The sequence below is a fragment of the Prionailurus viverrinus genome, chromosome A3, assembly GCF_022837055.1.
Source record: "Prionailurus viverrinus isolate Anna chromosome A3, UM_Priviv_1.0, whole genome shotgun sequence".
NCBI lineage: Eukaryota > Metazoa > Chordata > Mammalia > Carnivora > Felidae > Prionailurus > Prionailurus viverrinus.
The window spans coordinates 67,414,510-67,437,122 of record NC_062563.1 but is presented as its reverse complement, the minus strand read 5'-3'; the positions used below and the strand labels follow the sequence as shown (position 1 = coordinate 67,437,122).

Genomic DNA, 22,613 nt, shown 5'->3' with positions numbered 1-22,613 from the left:
CTAATTTCCCTAGTGGGCACTCCTTGCTTTCTAATTCTCTGTGGCTTGTTTATTGTCTCTCTCCCCACCAGGGTGGCAGGAATTTTTATCTGTTGCCTTCACTGCTATGTCCCCAGGCACACTGGGGAAGTCTCACTGAATGAATTGAGGAGGCCTCCAGGGCTCAATGGATGGCTCATCTCCTCCCTGATGTACCCCCTACACTCCAGTTTCTGGAAGCCCTCCTGCCTCTTCCAAGCCTCAGGTGCTGGTTTTCCCTGCATTATTCCCACGCATCCTTTCTTCCTCCCACACTTACACGTGAGCTCCTTTAGGGCAGGGGCCCTGGCATGCTGTGGGTGGTCAGTACGTGCTCAATTCAGGTTTTGTGGGAGGGAATGCTGTACCTTATGACAGACGGACAGCTGGCCTTCATTTCACACCTTGGATGCATTTGCTGAGAAAGTCCCTGGATACAGGACAGTGACATCAATCAGTCATTTCGCAGGAAGAGGTTCTTAAGTAAAAGAGAAATTGAAAAGGAAAAGCCAGTTAGGACCAGGGAGATCGCTGCTCTGTTGTGCCCACTTCTCCCTTAGCTGAAGTGGCTTTTGACTGGAATGGCCTCTCTGAGTTGGAGCAGAAACTGATGGAAGGCTGTTTTTTTCTTACTTTGCAAAGGGTGCTGGCTGTTCATCAGAACAGTGGGAACAGTGAGAGTTCAGCCTTTGGCTCTGCGTTTAAATAAAAGTAGCCTTGGGGATGAATGTGCGAGAATTATCCTGACCAGAGTCCTTTCCCGGAAGGACAAGCCCAAGATGAGTGGTTAATGCTGAATCCTGAGGAAATCATCTCCATACCGTGCTATTTCCAGCTCAAGACCATCTGCAAATGGGGCCTGTGCTTTCAAAATGGAAAAAAAATGAGAGAGTGGGCTCTTTTTTGAGGGGGTGGGGGGGAATGCTTTTTAAAGCAGTTAACCTGAAGAGGGGACACTTTGGGGTGGAAAGAAAAAAAATTGCATGTTCCAGTTTAGCATTCTGTTACTTACCAGCTATGTGACACGTGCAAGCCACATGGCTTCCGTAAGGCTCGACTTCCTCATTCATAAATGGAGGCAATGATTTCTGTTCTACCTCCTGGGACAACCGTGTCGATGAAATTAGATTGTATAGAGGACAGTACACAGAGAAAGTATAGAGCCCTCTACAAATGTTGGATGTAGTGTGACCTAGCAAAGCCACACTGTACCCCTCCACCCTCTAGGAACCCCAGCCTGGTTGGGGAGAGGGCACAGGACAACGTACAGACTAAGTGTGAACAGGGGCCACCCTGTCCCTTGAAGCTCCTTCTTGTGATGGCTTTGAACCCCCACTCCACAGCTGCCCCTGCCTAGCATTTCTTTATATTCTTGTGGGGAGGGGCAGAGTTTACAATCTCACTGCAGTAGGGGGGGATTAGGAGACCATATGGCCCAGTGGTTAAGAAGAGGGGCTCTGGATTCAGATGGCCCAGGTTGAAGTGCTAATTCACCAGCTGTGTGATCTTGGACAAGGGAAGTAACAGCTCTGTGCCTTGGTTTCCTCATCTGTAAAATGCGGATAATGGCATATACCTCACTGGATTATTGTTAGGACTGACGAAAATTCTTTGTTTGACCAAACTTCAGCAGGGCCCTGAATCCTGAATCTTCTCATTGGCCCACCTGTGCACTTCCTTATAAAATCCATTTTTAGCAAGATCCCTGCTAATTCAGTTTAACCAGAACCCCTAACCTCAGTATCTCCTCACCCTCAGCATCTGATCAAATTCCTTGTCCTCTCCCATCCTTGTCTCCTGGGAGGTCAGTTTAGCTAGCACCCCCATCACCCCCAATGTTTCTTCTCATCCACCACCTCCCTCCTGCTCACCAGCTACAAATTCCCACTTGCCCAGGCCATATTCTGAATTGAGCATAGGTCTGTATCCAAATCTCTTCTCCCCTATTGCAGTAGTCCCAAATAAAATCTGTTTTTACTACTTCCATGACTGCCCAGCTCTGATGTTCCTGTGGCAGGATTAAGTGACATTATGGGCAAAGTGCTCTGAGCTCCCCTGAATAGCAGTTCAGTCTATAGGCCATCTCTCCATCCCATAGGTGCCGGCCCTACCCTGTGTCAACCACAGAACTCAACTCCTCTCCTTGGCTTATTTTCAACCAAATGAAGGCAAAAATGAAAGTGAAAAGGCCATTTCAGTCTTAGCAAAGGTCACTGAAATACTGAAAGAGGTGGAGGAAATTTATACAAACAAAAACTTAGAATTTAGGCAGCCTGTGTTTCAAAGTCCCAATTGTGTACCTGCCAGCTTGGCTTCTGCTATGTCCTTGGGTCTCCTTCCTTCCTTCTGTTGAGCAAATGGCCTGTCTTGTAAAAGTTATTCTGCCCTCACTTCCTTCAGTTGTGCCCCTTCAGGTCCTGACCAGGGCCTAGCTGCTCACAGCCAAATGGCCCCTAACAGTGTTTTCCTGAACAAAGACAGTTCCCTCCCTTTTCCCATATAAAGTAATACATTCACAGATTCCAGGAATTAGGACATCTTTGGGGGCCATTAATCAGCCTACCCCTTCCTAGAAACAACCTCAAACCAATTTCTTGCCCTCAAACATCCTGACAACTAATTTTGGGGTCAGTGTGTATGTGTGGACCCCACTTTGCAGTTGTGAGGCTGTGAGATGCCAGGTGACTTATTTGAGCATCTCTTCAAACCCTGAGAACCCATCAGGAGAAATGGGTTGGGCATGGCCCAAAGGAGATCATATCCTATCTGCTAATCCAGGGGCCAGATGGTAACGTGCAAGGTCAGGGGTCACCTCTCTTCCTGAGGTATCTTCCCTACTCCCACTGCTCAGTTCTGCTCTATGGATGACCTATTTTGCTGTGTGATCTTGGGCAAATTAATAAACTTCATAAGTCTGTTGCCGCTTCTGAAAAATAGAGCCCAGAACACATCATCTCTTGGGAGCCCCTTCAGAAGCTCTAGGATTTAGGATCCTCACACTGTCCGGTCCAGGCTGATGCCAGATAGGGAGAGGACCCTGAAGGCAAGAGCAGAGGCTGCCAGTCTGAACTGGTCTGACCTGGGCTGCATCTGGTTTCAGAGCTCAAGACAGGCCAGCCTTAAAAGTGCCAGGAACAAGGAAACCCAGGCTCTAGCCTCAGGTCTACTTATACCTCTGTGACCTCACAAAAGTTACGTTTAACACTGCAGAGTCTCACCCCTACCCCCTGCCCCAAGTATAAAGGAGGAACAAAGAATATCTTCCTCATCTATCTCCTAGGAATGTCCTGAAGATAAAATGATATGAAGTTGGAAAAAGCATAAGCCCGGCTATCAAAGACAAAAACCGGACAAGTAAGGACATTCATTTTATTCAGCCTACTGCAATAAAAGCAGACACCCGACAAGATTAGATTGCCTCAGGAGTTTGAGTTGGACTTTTACAGGGAAGAACACGCAAGGTGCAGGTAAGGTGACTGCAATCAAGAGAAGTTTCCGCTGAACAGGTAATTTTATCTGTGTGCTGTGTGTAGCTAGTTTCAGGGGGACAAACAGGTTTTTTTTTAATGTTTAATTTATTTATTTCTGAGAAAGATAGAGGGGGAGCATAAGTGGGGAAAGAACAGAGAGAGAGGGAGACACAGAATCCAAAGCAGGCTTCAGGCTCTGAGCTGTCAGCACAGAGCCCAACGCGGGGCTCAAACCCACCCACCAGGAGATCATGACCAGAGCTGAAGTTGGATGCTTAACCGACTGAGCCACAGGCAGCCCACCAAGGTGACAAATAGTTTGGATCTTAACTAATCATCCATGAGACAAAGAGCTGGGAAATTGGCAGGGGAAAAGGGAAAAGGTCTGTGTTTGACTTTGGTTTGGGCTGCAAGGTACATCGGGTCTTTCTCTGTGTCTCCCTCTTAGGCAGGCTGCACCCACCTGTAACCCCTAGGAGCAGTTGATTTCACTCACCTGGAAGTCAGTCTCAGCATCCAAAGAATCATCAGTCTGGCATCGAAACGTAACTGAAAAACAATGTAAGTTTTTACTATGGTCATCCGATAAGACACCAAAGGCAGCTTATAACCATAGCACAAAAAACAAATTGATGGGTATTTCTACCATGGCTTGGTTACCCCAAAGTTGCTTGCCTCCGTTACACCTTCTCAAAACCCAAATTGCAGGGCTCCCCCTGCTCACTTCCTGCCCTTTTCTATATAAACCAATTCAGCCACCAGCCACCCTTAAATATCAATTTCCCTTTCACTCTACAACAATTTATACCACAAAAGCCCAGAAACCTAGGCTGAATATGAACCTAAGACTGTCTTCTTTTAGGTTCCTGTCCATTTCCCACCCTTCTTCCAAGAGGTCTACCTTCCTGCCATCCTTCACACTCCTCCTGTGGGGTATGCTGCCCTGGCTCCACGTGGGGATGCCCACTGGGACCCCCTAGGTCCTCCTCAAGGGTCCCTGGTAATTCATCTGAGGCTCAGGCTGCCCTTCCTGATATGCAGCCCATACTGGGAGAGGGTCCTGTTCCCACGGTCATCCAGTAGGGATTTCTGTCACTGTCAAGGGTCTAGCTTTCCCCATTAGACTGCACACACTCCCAGGACAGTTTTGGTGTTTCATTTACCTTTGAATCCCATCCCCACCCCCAAAGCCTGGTACCCCATTTGCTCTTACAGACTTGGTGACAAAAGAAAAGTTAGGGACGATCGAAAAGCAAAGCTCTTATTTTATAGGGAAACTGAGACACAGAAGAGTTCAACAATGTGTTAGTAGTCACACAGCCCATGAGAGCAAGTGTCCCACCTCCTGGGGGTTGTGATTCCTCCTGAGCCTCCTCCCTGCCCTCCCTTCCTCCCCCCTCCCAGTTTTAGGGGAGGGACATGGCTCCCCTTCAGATGACTTTGGCTGAGACCCAGCCAGGCCAGGCTTCCCTAGCCCCTCTGGGGACCTGGGGGCTGAACCCTGGGGCACCCCAGTCTATGGGACTCCAGCAGCAGGTGGATAGAACTCCAGGCGCCATGGCCTGTGGAGACCCACTTCTACGCTAGGCTTGCTGTGTCTTTGACTTTCCCACAGCTGGTAGTGATGAGGGAAACAAAGGCAAGGAAAATGTAGTTTAAGTTAAATTCCCTTACAGCCTGCAGCCTATTGATAGATGTCAGAGACCCGCAGCATGCAACATTCCCCAAGACATTTATGGCTGCCTTCATGCCTTAATGTTCACACTTCCTTAAAAACTAAAAGCAACCATATCTTGACAGCAGCTAAATCTTCAGGGTCCCTGCTTTTAGCATCCAGAAATCTCTAGGAAACCAACTTTATCTCTATCCCTCCTCCCTCCACAAACTTAAAAGTATATAATGAGTCACTCCTCACAACCCCAGTGCAGCTCTTTCAGCCCACGGGTCCTGTCCCCATGCTTTAATAAAACCACCTTTTTGTTCCAAAGACGCCTTGAGAATTCTTTTTAAATTTAAAAAAAAAATTTTTTTTTTATTTTTGAGAGACAGAGGGAGACAGAGCACAAGTGGGGGAGGGGCAGAGAGAGAAGGAGACACAAAATCCAAAGCAGGCTCCAGGCTCTGAGCTGTCAGCACAGATCCTGATGCAGGGCTCGAACTCACGGACCGCGGGACCATGACTTGAGCGGAAGTCGGACACTCAACCGGCTGAGCCACCCAGGCGCCCCTCGAGAATTCTTTCTTAGCCATTTGCTCACACCCCACTTCAAATGCCATCAGTAGGAGCCACTGCAATGCCCCCACAGTTACAAAGGGCACTTTTTCCTGAGATCTGTGCTCCTGGCCAGCAATGGTCTTCACGCACGTTGCCCCCAGCAATGGGCTTAAGGCACCCAGGTGCCAAGAAGGAAAGTTTCCTGGCCTGGAACTTGTCCCCAGCTACTCAACCCCCACTGAGGAGGGGACTGAGTGAGGAGATTCTGCTGGGAAAAGGGGAGCCTGGGCCTCCTAACCCAAGGGGGCCCCCGAGAGCTTCTCTGATTCAGGCCGCTGAGGGCAAGAATATATCACAAGTTGAGGCGGGCTGTTGTCCATGAGGCAGGAACCCAGATTGGCAGTGGGCCAGGAACCCTCTCCAAGGTGAACACATAACTGATCAGATTAATTTCTTCTGGCTGCTGCCAACAAATTACCACAAACTTGGAAGCTTAAAACATAAATATATTGTCTCACTGAAAGCCTGAAGTCCAAAACCAAGGTATTGTTTGGGCTCGGCTCCCTCTGAAGGCTCTCAGGGAGGAAGGCTCAAGAGGGCTCCCTAGACTGCAGGCATGCTAGAGGTGTGAAGTCACACCTCGGCCTCCAGCTGGCCCTGAACCTCTAGCTCTGAGGCACTTGGGCATCAGTCCTGTCCCAGAGCCTCCAAGAAAGAGGGTCTCAACCCCATTGTGAGGCTTGTAGAACATTAATGGTCGTTCTGTAATAAAAGAGCTCCATGATTAAATGCTAGGACATACTGGATTAAATAAAGCTAACAGGAATTTGCAGACCATTCACCTGCTCCAGGGTCTCAGCATTCTCTAAGAGGGCACCGAGTACTCCTCCTCTGGCTACCAGAGCCCTGCCGGGAGCCCTAGGTGAGCTGGTGCTCCCAGGGGAGCCAATCCAGGGCCTAGTCACAAAGCCACACCTTGCCTTTTGCTTTGGTTACTTCCTTGGTCCTGCCTGGAATTGAGTGATATCCATCCTGAAAATTACAGCCTGCCTCAGGTGTGCTGGGGTGGGAGTTTCAAGGCCAGAGCCTTAAAGGGAAACCAGGCCCCTTGGGGGAGGGGGTGTCATGACTACCGCAGTGGCCACAGAGGCCCGAGGGAACGAATGGTGGAACTCAAGCTGCCTGAGGCCGACTACTCAGCCTGCCAGTGGCCCCACTTGCGGGGTCTCCTTCACTGTACCCCTCCCCCAGCCCTCAGGTATCAGACCTGTTTGTCCCTTTTGCTAAGGTCAGGTCTTCTCTAGCAACTGAAACTGGGGGTCCCTGGGCCAGCCACAAAATTGTGCCTCCTGGCTCTGGCCTCCCCTCTACACATCTTCCCTCCTTCGTGGCTTTTTCCTCCTGATGCCCCTGGCACCCAGCGCCTCTGGGGAGGTCCTGCTGTAAGGAGCCACACTTCAGCCACACTGCACATTTCCCAGAGGTGTTTGCTTGTTTAAACTTAGCTGTGGCCTGAGGGGTTTGAGGAGAAGCTGGAAGAGAGGAGGTTTGTTGGTGCTCTGGAAACTCCTCGCTTGCAGTCTCTGCTGTGGCTTTCCTCAGCCCACCTGTATGTGGGGCTCACTGACCACCTCCAGTTCAAGGAGTCCCTGGTACCAAGCATCAGTATTTTATGAAAGCTCCCCAAGTGATTCGAATGCACTCCCTCTGCGTAAACCACTGCTCTGAAGCCTGGCTCCTCCAAGCGCAGCCCCCAGGTGCTGGTTAGAAAAGCAGACTCTCAGCCAGCCCCTGCCTGCTGAATCAAAGTCTGCATTTCAACCAGGTCCCCTTGGTTCCAAGTACCCTCCATCCCACCACCTGTGCCAGCATCCTGCTGGGGTGGCAGGGATGCGGGACCACGCAAGACATACTCTCCACTCTGCCCCTAACCTACGGAGTCACTCTGGGCAACTCACTGCCCCTCTCTCTGCGCCTCGGTTTCCTTGTCTGTAAGACGCACGGGTTGGACAGTGACCCCTGCCACCACCTCTTACTGAGGCCTACAATGTGCAACCACAGCCGGGCGCCTCTGTGCTCTGCTGCAAAGACTCTTCATTGTGCAGTGGAGCACAGGCGTGCAGTGCCCCCACTGTCCCCACACAGCGGACTCCCCACTCTGGAGCTCAGCTGCCCAGTGACCACACCCCTCTCTCAGCAGTCATCCCCAGGCTACATCTCCCTGTCTCTAACATTCTATTTTTCTTTGCTTCCCAGCAAATATCTTCCAAAGGACAAACAGCATTATTCTCATGGTTAAAAGAAGCTATTATGGCAGCTTAAGGGGTGTGGGTTTCAGATGGAGTGGGGATGTGCTCCAGGCCTACCATCAGCGCCACTGGGAAGGATGGAGAAGATGGGTATCTGCCAATAATCCCCTAATGGTGTGCTGATCCCAAGCAGTAACCTACATTGTCAGAGAGTTCTGCAAAGAGCTCGATATAAAGATCCTAGGAGCCCTGATTCGGGTAAAGACCCCACCCTAACACCTCAACAAGTGGGATATGCTTATAGTAACCCCAATCCCAAGACTGTTGTGTGCAGCCATGATAGTTGCCTTCCTGCTGCCCCTACATCTGACCCCCCTCCTTGAGATTGTGGGTCCCCCTCCATAACTCTTTATGGGAGCAGGCTGGCTTCCCATTCTTGAAACTGAAAAGGCACCAATTTTCTTCCACCTCCCTTGTGGTCAGGGTGTGGACAGTGACCCAGGTTTCTCACATTAGGCATTGGGGCAGGAAGGGACATTTATTCTCAGGTAAGTGACTTCTAAGAGCAGACACAGAGGCCACCCTATTGGGCCCACCACAGTGCCTGCGGTAGGCAATGGGGTGACAGTTCGTAGCAACAGGTCACCTCAGCCTCTGGTGTCCTGTGTTCAGCCTGGGCAGTGGCCATGCTGCCTGTGGTGGCATCTAGTGTCTGGAGCCGTGGGGTCCTCATCTCCTCATTCCCTGGGGATGGATTTGAGCTCCTGGCTACTTTGTCTTCTACTAGCTCCCACCTGATTTCTGAGCTTGCTGCTTCAAATTTAAGGGAGTTCTGTGAGCCCTCCCACCCCAAAAAATTTTTCACTCATTTCTTTTTCTGTTTAAATCTGCTCTTACTAAGGATCTGACTGAATCACATATTAACTGAGAAATCCCCAGGAAAATGTTTGTTAGTTGTCTGCATTCAAGGCCTCCAGGCATAAAACCCTCACAGACACCCCATGGCCACCCCTAGCCTGGCCCTGGGGGGGCTCCCACAGCAACCTCCCCTGCTCCTTAGAGTCTGCTGAGCCGGACCCCACAGATCTGCCCACAGTCTGCACTGCCCGGGCAGACCAGGTAAGACAAAATGAAATAGGTTTCTCAACCTTATTTCTCTTTCAGAGAGCCAAGGACATAAAATTGGAAATAAATACACCAGCCAGAAGGTGAAATGGGGTCCACTCTGTTTCATGGCCACTGTAATTACTAATAAATAGGATGCGAGTGCTGTTGGGGCCTGGCTTGCATGGAGCTCCGGAACACGTTTTCCTGTCTTCTGCAAATCTAGGAAAGAGGGAACGACAAGGGCTCTAGTACCCAATGTCCCAGTGAAGGGGAGTGGCTTGCCAAGGCCACACAGAGCAGAGCTGGAGTTTGGCTGCAGCCCCCCAGCCCCAACCCACCCTGAGGGACCTGCACACAGACTGTGCATGGAGGTGAGGCTTCAGCTCGAGCCAGGTTTAATGGCAACATAAAAATTATATGGTCTTGAATCACACTCGAGTTAATGTGCTGCATCCATAAATACCCTCATCAAGGTGGGTTCACATTTCCACCTGCATACCTCTCACCATTTTACAATAAACCAGCCAGGTCTTTGGAGACTGCGCCATTTGGTCCAGAGCCTGAGTGCCCTCCAGAGGGTTTATGGCAGGAGGAAGGGGAGCCCGGCCTCGCTACTTCTAGCAATATTAGGATTATTCCTACTCACATGTGACCCGATGCCCACCCAAGGTTATTCATTGTGGACTTGTTTATGGTATCAGGGAACCTAGTCAACAACCCATGTGTCCATCAACAGGGCATGGCGCTTCCACACTGTGGATACTTCCTCCGCTTAAAAAATATATGAGCAGGCTCTCTATGACAGATATGGAAAGATCCCCAAAATATATCATGAGGTGAAAACAGCAAGTTACAAAACTAGGTATAGTAGCTACCATTTGTGCAGAAAAGAGAAAGAGCAGATCTATGACTATATATGTATCTCCTGAGAATACTTCAGACTGAAACACCAGTGGCTTCTAGAGAGGTGGACAGGGTGGTTGGGAGACAGGAGTGGGAGGGAGAATTTTCACAGAACTTCCTTTTGTTCCTTTTGAATCTGAAACTATGACAATGTATCACCTATTCAAAAAGGAATAAATTCATGTGATAGTTTTGTTGTTGCATATGATGTTTTCAAAAATAAAAATAAGAACTGAAAGAAATGGATTTCACATGGTTGGGTTTCAGCCGTCAGTGAGGGGGAGACTGAGAGAACTGGAGACCCTCCCACATCCAGAAGTGGTGGTCTTGTTTGTGAGAGGGAGAGAGAGAAGGTGAGTCATTCCCAGAGCCCCCTTCCAGGGTGGGCCAGAGCCACCTGTGGGGCACTCCACTCATCTCCGCCCTGGCCCCAGGAGGACAAAGGACCCCAACAGCCTTCAGGATGAAGGAGGTGGTACAGGAGTCCCTCCTGCTGTCATGACAGGGCAGGTGTGACTCTCCTTTTGCACAACCACACGGGCATGGCCGCTGCCCCTCAGGAACAGGATCACCAGGGAGGCATCTTGTCAGAAGGTCTACCTGCAGGATCACCGTGCCCAGTGTCCCACCATGAGGGCTACATCCTCTCTGGTTAAGGTGTTGTGCCATCCCAAACTCTACTTCCAACATATCCACCTCTTGGCTGTTGATCAAGGAGCATTTGGAGCATTCTGAATGCTGTCCCTAACAGCAGTTTACCAAGCCTTTTCACTCAGACAGGAGGAGCCTGAGTGACATGATAGCCTCTACAGTGGGTTGAATAATGCCCCCCCCCCCACCCCTGGCCAAAGATTTGTTCACCAGGAACCTCAGAATGTGATTTTGAAAAGGGGTCTCTAAAGGGATAATTAAGGTCAGGATCTCACAAGGAGATCATCCTGGATTAGGGTGGGCCCTAAATCCAATGACAGGTGCCCTTCCTTGTAAGAGAAGAGGTAGAGAGATGGAGAAAGCCACCTGAGGACGCAGGTAGGGAGTAAGACATCTACAAACCAAGGGTTGCCAGGGATTGCCGGAGCCACTGGAACCTAGAGGCAAGCATGGACTGGATCTCTCTCAGAGCCGCTGGAAGGCATCAACCCTACCGACACCTTAATTTTCCTTCTGACAGTCGCACAGTCTCCCAGAATTATGAGAATATAGAATTCTGTTGTTGTAAGCCAGTTTGTGGGATTTTGTTATGGCGGCCCTAGGAAACTGAGACAGCCTTTGAGCTCTGTTGGGGAAGAGGAGGGGGCTTGGGGCACTGAGGGTCACCTCAAGGACTTTGCAAATTAAGTGCTGGCCCCACTGCAGTGGGACCCTGGGAAGGAGGAACAGCGTGGCCTGTTTGAAGACAAACATCCAGGGAGGCTGGGTCCCCTTCTGCTCTGGGACGACTAGTTCACAGTTCCCTGGGGCAGGAGCATCCCCCGCAGTGGGTGTTTTTCTCTAATGGGGAAGGTGTGCCTGTCCTGTCGCTAGGAAACGGGGAGCTGGGCCTGTGGGCTCCCAGCCTGGAGCGAAGGCAGATGGTGACAAGATTAAATAGTGCCTTTCATTTCAACATAGGAAATGTTTTCAATTCTCCTCTCTTCGTGTCTCTAAAAAAAGGCAAGTGGCGGAAACGTCCCGCTGGAAATTTATTAACAAAAGCCCAGGCAGCCCAAAAAAGCATACTTTTTTCTTTTCACATGTCTTTCCAACCAGCCTGCAGGCACTTTGAGAGTGGGAGCACGGCCCTGGCCCTATCGCAGTGACCTGCCAGGCACTTCCCTGAGCCTCACTTAGTCATCACCAGCACTTGACAAGGGGTTCTACTGCTATCCCATTTCATAGATGGGAAGACCAAGGCCTACAGAAGGGAAGTAACCAGGTGGTAAGTTGGGAAGCTGGGACTTAGTACACAACAGTGCTGTTGTTCATTAGATGCCCCTTGGTGGTGGTGAGGCTTGTCAAAGTCCTTGGAAATGGGAAGAAGAACTCGAATACAGAATCTCATTGATATTGACATAATGAGACAAAACAGCTCTGCTTTCTCTGCCAATGAATTTGGGGCAAGGAGCTACGTGGACCAGGAGAGGTTAAGACCCTGCAGGTCTAAGTGTGCTGGCTGAGTCAGCCTCTCCTCCTCTGTACCTCTGGGGTATAACTTCGGGGTCTGCAAAACCCAGTCTCTCAGGCCACTCAGACCACAGCAGTAGTGGCCACGGGTGGCCAGGGCAAGTGCTCCCCCAGCACAGTCTCCTGATTGCTGTGTGCCTGTAGTGAACAGAACAGGAGGGGGCGATCTCAGGCTCCCCAGGACGCATGGAGTCAAGAGCCCAGATTGCAGCTGGGTAACTGCGGGGCATGGACAAAGAGAGGGGAAGAGAGAAGTGTTGGATTTTATTTTATTTTTTTAATGTTGTTTGTTTGTTTTAGTGTTTATTTTTGAGAGAGAGTGAGAGCACGAGCAGGGGAGGGGCAGAGAGAGTGGGGGACAGAGGATCTGAAGCAGGCTCTTCGCTGACAGCAGGGAGCCCGATATGGGGCTTGAACTCATGAACCATGAGATCACGGCCTGACCAGAAGTTGTATGCTCAACCAACTGAGCCACCCTGGGTGCCCTGAGGTGTTGGATTTTAGATCCATGAGGGATGAAATGGGGTAGAGGGATGCGGAGCTGGGCAGATATGTCCCCAAATATCCTCTAGTCTCTTCTCAGCCTTAGCTCCCTCTGTCCTAAAATAAACACTGCTCACCAAGTGAGTTGTTCCTACAATAGTAATCCCTTCAGTGTCTACACCTTCTCTCCTGTCAGAGTACTTTCCTATCCATCAAATCCCATGATGTTCAACCCAGTGCTGGGGGATAGGTGGGACAGATGCTAACCCATACACCCTCATTCTGTGCATGGAGAAAGTGAGATGCAGACCCATCTCTTTACCTCATCCTATATCTTCCTTTCCTCTATAATAATACTCAAAACTCTGCCTCCTTTCCACTCCTATTACCAAGATCTTATTTTAGGTTCTCACCATGCCAAGGCTCAGGACTCTACCTTCAGACTCTCCCCAGACCAAGCCATTTTACATGCTACCTCTAAATTATGCTTCCTAAAGTTGTGCTTTCATCATAATCAGACACCTTAACACTCACCTTGTTCCTTATTGACAACCCACCAAAACAACATCACTGCCTGGCTTCTAAGGTCCTCTTTAATTAGATATCACCCAATTATATTGTCTTACTACCTCTACCTCAAACCACAAGCACTCTCTGCTCCATCCAGATCACTCTCCTCTCTTACTAATAAATTCATGATGTCCATTTCCTGCCTCAGTGCCTTTGCTTATGCTGTGCTCCCACCTAGCCTGCCTTCCCTTAATTCATGGACAATTCCCCAGTGGCTAGTCATTCTTCAGGCTACAGACTGAATCAACCACTTTCATCAGCCAGAGATTGTTCCCTTCTCTGAATTCATGCTCACGCATGCACAGGGCATTACACTTCAGCACTTGGTATTCAGCCTTAACAAAGGCCCACAACGATCCTCATCTCTTGGTATTCATGCCCCTGTGCAGTCAACCTCAGTAGGTAGAGCTGCCCTGTATAACCAATAGGAGGTGGCAGAAATGACATAGTGTGAATCCCAAGGCTCATAAAAGACATTGTGATTTCGGGTTTGTGCTCTTAGACCACCTGCTCTGGAAGAATTTAGCCACCATGTCAGGGTCAAAAGGACACTTAGGCAGTCCTATGAAAAGGTTCATGTGGGGGCGCCTGGGTGGCACAGTCGGTTAAGCGTCCGACTTCAGCCAGGTCACGATCTCGCGGTCCGTGAGTTCGAGCCCCGGGTCAGGCTCTGGGCTGATGGCTCAGAGCCTGGAGCCTGTTTCCGATTCTGTGTCTCCCTCTCTCTCTGCCCCTCCCCCGTTCATGCTCTGTCTCTCTCTGTCCCAGAAATAAATAAAAACGTTGAAAAAAAAAATTAAAAAAAAAAAAAAAAAGAAAAGGTTCATGTGGTGAAGAACTGGGGCTACTAAACAACAACCAGTACTAATGGCAGGCATGTGAGAGAGCCATCTTGCAAATGAATCTTCCTGCCCCAGTCAAGCCCTCAAATGACTATAGGCTTGGCCTTGAAAGAGACCCAGAGGCAGACCCCGCAGCTAAAGTCTTTCCAAATACTGACCTGCTAAAATGGTGTGAGATTATAAATGTTTGCCTTAAGCTGCTAAATATGGGGGTAATTTTTATTTAGTAGTAGATAACTATACAAATGTCTTCGTCAAGAGATAGTTTCCTAAATCTACTAAAATCCAGGGACTATGATTTTTTTCCCTCTTCCTTACATTTCCCATGACTCCTGCCACAAAGATGGACATTTTTTAAATTCAGTTTATTTATTTTGAGAGAGGGAGAAAGAGAGAGAGAGTGTTCAAGCAAGCGGGGGAGGGGCAGAGAGAATCCCAAGCAGGCTCAGTGCTGTCAGCACAGAGCCCAGTGCAGGGCTCAAACTCATGAACCATGAGATCATGACCTGAGCCAAAATCAAGAGTCAGATGCTTAACCAACTGAGCCACTCAGGTGCCCCAAGATGGACACTTTAGAACAAGCATACCATGTTCTTGCTTGTTCATTCATTTAACAAATATTTATTGAGTATCAATGTGCTGGGCACTATGTCTACCAAAAGAGACAAAATAGATCAGGTCTCTGCCTAGAAGAGCTTATGATCCAATGATTAAATAATCACAAGAATATATAATTACCATGTACATGCTATGAGCACAAAATAAAGGTAAAAGAGACAAGGGACTTCATTTACATTGGGGGTGGGGTGTGGTCAAAAAAGGCTTCTCTGTGGGGTACCTGGGTGGCTCAGTCCATTAAGCATCCCACTTCAGCTCAGGTCATGATCTGGTAGTTCGTGAGTTGAAGTTCTGCATCAGGCTCTGTGCTGACAGCTCAGAGCCTAGAGCCTACTTCGGATTCGATGTCTCCTTCTCTCTCGCCCCTCCCCTGCTTGCTTACTCTCTCTTTCCCTCTCTCTCTCCCTCTCTCTCTCTCTCTCTCAAAAATAAATAAACATTAAAAATAATTAAAAATAAAAAAGAAAGGCTTCTCTGTGGAAGTGATAAAGGATAAGTAGCAATCACTCAGGCAATGGGATAATGCTTATCCTCTTATAATGATTGTAATGATCATTATACATTGTACATTGTATACATTATACATTGTATATCATTGTACAATGATGTACAATTCTCATTGTTATGATGTGGTCAGTGGCTCCTGCCATCATACTTGGTGGGAGAGGACAGTGGCTTGGGTTGAGATAGTAGCAGGGGAAATAAAGACAACTGCACGTAGCAAGAGGTATTTTGGAAGCAGAATAGACAGGAATTGGAGGTGGATAGAACAGGGGGAAAGAGGGAGGTATCAAGACTTACTGGTTGATCAGTTGTAGGTACAGAATCCTTCAGCAGACATTCCACAGAGGCCACCTGAGCCAGGCCCTTTCCTACCCGGAGTGAAATGGGACTGCTTCCTCTGACCCATGACCCCACATTCACTTCCCAGCAGCTCTCATGAGGCCCAATCAGCCCTGTTAGCATCTGCCCAGTGGCTCTGCCAGATTTTTGTGCCACCCGACACAGGCAGGGAATAATATTCATTTTTGTCCTTGGTGGTATGGCCAGGGCCTGGCCCAGCATCTGGTGCAGAATAGGTGCTCGATCATATTAGATGAATGAATGTACACCGAATAAATGAATAAATGGGTGCATATCAGCCTTTCCACGCCTCTCCCCCCCCACCATATCTGTCCCTTTGATCTTGCCCTAGATATTGAATCCAGCCCCAAGGAGATCCTGTTAGGGCTTGAGCCCTACATACTGGCCTGGTGCAGGTGGGAGAATTCAGGAGCCAGAAAGGGCATAAACCCCAGTCTGTTGGTCCTACTTGATGCCCCTTCCAGGCCTAGACCTCTTGCCTGGGTCCTGGCTCTGGCCCCAGTCCTCTGCCACAGCACCTGAGACGTCCTGCATCATATCCTGAGACCTGCTTCTCACTGACTCTGCACAGCTCTCTGCCAAACAGAACCAGTGTCTATAGAGCTCCGGTTCTTATACCTGACTATGTATCAGAAATACCTGGGAGCCTGTTACAAGTACAGCTTCTCGGGGCCCTCTCCCAGATAATCTGGTCCAGTAGGTCTCAAGGGCCCAAACTGCATGTCTAACAAGCGTTCCACACGTTGTAAGTGGCTCCTGGAGGACATTGTGAGAGGCACTGCTGTAGAGCGTTAGGGTCCGGGTCGTGCCCGGATCGTCCTGGGCCAAGCTAAGCGTCCTCACAAACTAGGCAGCAGGTTGAGTGGGAATCAGGCCTTGCCCAGAGGTCAGGGTCTCATGGCCATTAGAAAACACATCTGCCTGGACCAGGCCCTGGGCGTGCTGACATTAGGGGACATATCTCACTTCATACCAAATATTAAAATGCAACTATACCCCATGTTAAATATATCTCTTTGCTCTAGCAAATTTGAAAGGGCTTTTATACATTTTAACTCTTTAAAAAATTTTTTTAAGTTTATTTATTTATTTTGAGAGAGAGAAACAGAGAACAAGGAGGGGAAGAGAGAGAGAGGGAGGCAGAGAATCCCAAGCAGACTCCATGCTGTCAGCACAGAGCCTGATGCGGGGCTCAATCTCACAAACCATGAGGTGGTGACCTGAGCTGAAATCAAGAGTCAGATGCTTAACTGACTGAGCCACCCAGGCACCCTTACATTTTAGCTTTTTAAAAACTAAATATATGATATAAAATATATAATAATATAACCACATATTTATTAGACATTTATATAATAGTGGAGTTCAATTGTAGGTGCCCACTGACATTTTCTGGGCATTTAATTAACATTTACTAATTTCAATTTAGAAATTTCTGTCTCTTGGAGCCATACATTTTATTTTTAATTAATTAATTAATTAATTTACAGAGAGAGCATGATCAGGGGAGAGGGGCGGAGGGGGAGAGAGAGAAAGAATCTCAATCAGGCTCTATACTCCGCACCAAGCCTGATGCAGAGCTGCAGGGCTCCAGGGCTCAATCCCATGACCTTGGGATCATGACCTGAGCGGAAATCAAGACTCTGATGCTCAACTGGCCGAGTCACCCAGATGCCCCAGGAGCCATACATTTTAAATTCAGGTTTAAAGTATTTTTCTACAGGCCCTTAAAAAACCAGCAGACCCAGAGCACAGTGCCCATAAAAAGGCACTGTGCCACCTGAGGCAAAGCCCTGGGGCTAGGAGGGAGGCATCTGGGTTAGTGCAAGGTGTGGGGAGCCTCCACGTTGCCACATAAGCCCTCAGGTGTCATCTTGACACTGCTGGAGAGGTGAGCAAGGTAGTGCTGGGCGCAGTGTGGCAGATGTCCACCTGCCATGGGCGCTAAATATAGCCCATACACAAAGCCCTCACTGCCCGGGAACCTGCAGAGTCGGCTTAATTGGCTAGAATTGCCGCAGAGAGAAGCTCAAAACGAATCGAAAATAGGCTTTGCCCCATAATTCTAGGATGCCGAGGTTCACAATTAGACAGTGGATTTCTCCTGCCAGCAACAAATATTGCCGGCCTCAGTCACTGATAAATCCTTCAACTTGATCATCCCCTGGTGTCGAGCTCAGACCTGGTGTAGGTGTCTGGGGAATACTTACTTTCCACAGTGACCCAACAGAGTGGGATGTTTTCCCTCCAGGGTTCTGTTCCCTAGTGGTATAGACTAAATGTTTGTGTCCCCCTAAAATTCATACGCTGAAGCCCTTACTCTCAGTTAGTTGGAGGTGAGGACACTAAGGAAGGCAGTCAGGAGGTAGTTGTCATCACCTGTCCATGCACATCAACACTGGCTGAGATTGTCAGCGACTCGGAAGAAAATCCTGGGTCAATAGTGGGGTATTCTTTTAAGAAATGCTACATCATCAAACTTACACTTGTAAAGATACAGAGGACAGTACTTGTTGGAAAACAAGGACATCAGTGGTCAGAATCAAAATAGGAATATGAAGACATTTTAGAACTACCTTAGCCAATTTATTTTACTTATCTTTTCTTTCTTATGTATGTCCAAGTGTAAGATATGATGAACTTCTATGTCTACATAAGTCTAAAAGTGCTCTCTCAGTAAGCATAAATTTTAAATTTCAAGCACTTTGTTATGGTTTAATTGGTAGTTATTGGTTACACTTCTTTCCCGCTGGTACATGAAATCATAGTGGACCTTACTATCAATGGCATCTTGATTGTAATTGTAAATGAAATTGTAAATGAAAAATAGGTATTATAAAGCAACAATAATTAAAACATTGCACTACTAGAGCATAACAGATTCACTCACTCATTCATTCATTCAGTAAGTCAGTCAACAAGTATTTATGATGGATTTAGTATATGCCAGGCACTCTTTTTTTTATCTTACTTTATTTTTAAAAATGTATTGTCAAGTTAGCTGACATACGTTGTAGTATTGGCTTCAGGAGTAGATTCCCGTGATTTATCACTTACATACAACACCCAGTGCTGATCCCAACAAATGCCCTCCTCAATGCCCATCACCTATTTTTCCCACACCTCAACCCCCCGCCCCCATCAACCCTCTGTTTGTTCTCTGTATTTAAGAGTCTCTTACAGTTTGCCTCCCTTTCCGTTTGTATCTTATTTTTCCTTCCCTTCCCCTATGGTCTTCTGTTACGTTTCGCAAATTCCACATATGAGTGAAATCATAGGATATCTATCTTTCTCTGACTTATTTCACTTCACATAATACTCTCCAGTTCCATCCACATTGTTGCAAATGGCAAGATTTCATTCTTTTTCATTGCCAAGTAGCATATATATATATACCACATCTTCTTTATCTGTTCATCAGCTAATGGACATTTGGGCTCTTTCCATACTTTGGGTATTGTTGATAGTGCTGCTATAAACATTGGGGTGCATGTGCCCCTTTGAATCAGCACTCCTGTATCCTTTGGATAAATACCTAGTAGTGCAATTGCTGGGTCATAGAGTAATTCTATTTTCAATTTTTTGAGGAAACACCACACTGTTTTCCAGAGTTTTTCCAGGCACTCTTTTAGATGCAGAAGAATGTCAGTAAAGGAAAATAACAAGTCCCTGCCCTCATGGGGACTTACATGCTAGCAAGAATAGGTATATAATAAACACATAAATACCATTTATACTGTTTATAAAAAATACTGTTTGTAACATTTCAGGGTTGGTAAGAACAGGGTAAAAGGATAGAAGGTAAGGGTGCAGGATAGGGTTTCTATTTTATATATAATTTTCAGGGAAGACCTTTCAAGAAGGTGGCATTATGAGTGGAGACCTGAAGGAGGTGAAGGAGAGAGCCATGTGTAAAACTGGGGGAAGGGCCTTGTAAGTAAAGGAAAGAGCATGTGCTAAGGCCATGAGGCAGAAGTCCTCTTGGCATATTCAGGGAACAGAAGGGAGACCAGTGTGACTGGAACTCAGCAATCAAGTGGGTGCATGGGAGGGGATAAAGGTCTGAGGGGAGGCACAGCTCAAGCAGGCTTTGGGGACCTTTGTGGGACTTTGAGAGACACTGGAGTGCTTTGAGCAGAGGAGGACATGAACCGACTAAGATTTTTAAATCTAAGGGAAGTGGGATCAGGGCCACTATAGGAAGACCAATTAGGTAGCTACTGCCATAGTCTAAGTAAGAGTCAGGGGGGCAGGGATGAAGGTGGAGGTTGCTGTTTGGATTCTGGGTGTATCTGAGGGCAGAGCTGACAGGACTTGATAGAGTGAATGTGGAGAAGAGAGGAGTCAAGACCTGAATATTTTTGAGTTAAGCCATGGAATGAACAGAGCTGCTATTTCTGGAGGAACTTTGTGGGGGAAGCAGGTATCTAAGTGGAGACTCAGAGGACAGGAGTCTAGAGATGAGGGAGAGATCTGGCCAGAGAAGTAAGTACTACGTACCATCCAGGCATATAGGGTCTTTGCAGTGAAGCTGGAGAGACCCGCCTGAGAGAGAGAGAGAGAGAAGGGAAAGGTACCAGGATGGAGCAGGTGGTGGGTGCCTTGAGACACAGGAGGGAGGGGAGGAGAGCCTGGATCCAGCCATCTGAGGCTGAGAAGGAGTGGCCAGAGACACGGGTGAGAACCAGAGGAGATGGGACTCTCCAGCCATGTCTCTAGAGAGTACCTGTGGCAGATCATGGACAAGAGCAGAAATTCCTGAAATAGACCCCAATACATAGAAGAATTCAGTGTTCAGTAAAGGCAGCATGTTGAAACAATGGGGAAAAAGGAATTGATTTCACGGGATCAAGCCCTGCATCAGGCTTGGGATTCTCTCTCTCTCTCTCTCTCTCTCCACCCCCCCACCGCCCCTCCTCTACTCGTGCATGTGTGTGCACGTGTGTCTCTCAAATAAAAAAAATTTTTTTAATAAAATAAAGTTTACAAAAAATAAATAAATAAAGCAAAAAAGAGTGATAAATGTGCCTACATAATAATAAAAACTATCTGAGTGACAAAAACTATCTCCAAAAAGTCCAAAGACAAATGACAAATTAAGAAAAATATTTATGGGGTGTGTGAGTGGCTCAGTCAGTTAAGCATCTGACTTCTGTTCAGGTCATGATCTTATGGTTTGTGGGCTTAAACCCCGTGTCGGGCTCTGTGCTGACAGCTTAGAGCCTGGAGCCTGCTTCGGATTCTGTGTCTCCCTCTCTCTGTCTGCCCACCCCTGTTCACACTCTCTCTATCTCTCTCAAAAATAAATAAACATTTAAAAAAAATAAAAATATTTACTATTCATTTTGGCTTAATTTCTCTCATCTCTAAATCAATAATGATAACAATAATAAAAGAACAATAAGCAATAAAAACATGGGGGGAAAAATAAAAATAAAAACATGGATAAAGATTGTGCACTGACCATTCAAGGAAAGGAAAATGCAACTGGCTTCTAAGTCTTTCTGAAAGACATTCAGACTCACTCACAATAAGAGAAATGCAAATTAAAATTACATAAGAGAATAGTTTTCACCACTTGAATTATTTTTAAAAATTAAAATTTGATAAGATACTGTATTAAGGAGGGTACAGGCCTCCCACTGTCTCTAAGCAGGAGTATATATAAATTGGTAACAGTGCTATGGAGAGCAATATGGGCAACATTCATTAAAATTATGAATGCCCAGGCCTTTTTAAAAAAAATATTTATTTATTTTTGGGAAAGAGAGAGCTGGGGAGGGGCAGAGAGAGAGGGAGAGAGACAGAGAATCCCAAGCAGGCTCCTCGCTGTCAGCACAGAGCCTGACACGGGGCTCAGTCTCACGAACTGTGAGATCATGACCTGAGCTGAAACTAAGAGTCGGATGCTCAACCAACTGAACCACCCAGGCTCCACCATATGCTTAGGGCTTGTGACACAGCATCTCTTCTTTTAGGAAAATGCCTGCCATGGAGGAAATGATGCATGTATAGGGTTATTTGTGTATGACTGATTTTGCTTTTAAGGCATTTATTTTGAAAAGTCTCACACTTGAAGTAAAATTGCAAGTATGGTTCAAGGAACACTTTTTCCCCTGAATTATCTGAGAGTGAATTGCTGACTTCATGACTCCCGCTAGGTAAATACCTTAGTATTTCTCTCAAATAATTCTCCTTCACAAAAACATTCTTCTTCATAACCACAACAGAGCCATCAAAATTAGGAAGTTAACAATTAAGGAAAAAGAGAATACTAGAATAAACACTGTGGTGATTGGGATTAGAAGTATCGGTGTGAACACGTGATTTCCCATATACAGAGAGATAGAAATAAGCGTGGACAAACAGATGTGCGTGTTCTCTAGCTCTGTCCCCTGAGGGCTTCTGGAAGCAGTGACATCCCACTGGCAATGAGCACATCTAGGGACTGGAACTGGCTTCTGGATACCATTTCCCATACTACCTCCAAGGAATGAGTGCTCCTTAGAGAAACAGCTAATTCCAGCGTGGGACAAGGCAAGTACAGGATGAACACAGAACCTTCAAGACGGTGATAATGTTTTGAAGCTATTAACTCTTTGTTCATTTGTCCAGTAGCAGTAATGTTGCTATATTGAAAACATTAATGCCGCTTACCATGAATTTAGCATTCACTGCGTGTAAGGCACTTTCAGACATTGTTTTGATTAATCCTTACAATAACTTTGAGAAGTAGATTATCTTACTTTGTATGTGAGGGAAACTAAGGCTTACCAGTAACTTGAACTAGTGTCCTTGAACCCTGCTTGGGGTCCACAAGGGTCTCACACTGACCTCCTTTTTTGGCCATGCCCTCCGTTCTCAGGGGGGCCCAGCAGCCATGACTCTGTGCCCTGGCCTTCCTTGGTTGACCAGGAATCTGATGCTGGAACCAAGCAGGTCAAACAGCATGTGGAGGGACATGCAGATGTGAGACTTGAAACTAAAGGATGAGAAACACCAAGATGGGGGATTGCTGAGGCTGAGACAGGTTACTGGCAGCACTTGGGAGCAAGGGCCCTGACTGCTGTTGCTGTCAGTCCTGCGTGTGATCCTTACTGCAAATTTTCCT

The 22,613-nt window shown here is 47.4% G+C and overlaps 1 long non-coding RNA gene across 1 annotated transcript; it reads left to right on the top strand.

Annotated features, from left to right (window-relative positions):
- Positions 1-3,253: 3,253 nt before the first annotated feature.
- LOC125162688 (uncharacterized) lies at positions 3,254-9,424 on the top strand. Its single transcript, XR_007151134.1, has 4 exons — positions 3,254-3,485; positions 3,937-4,049; positions 7,960-8,210; positions 9,117-9,424. It is a non-coding gene; the product is annotated as an uncharacterized LOC125162688 (long non-coding RNA).
- Positions 9,425-22,613: the final 13,189 nt, after the last annotated feature.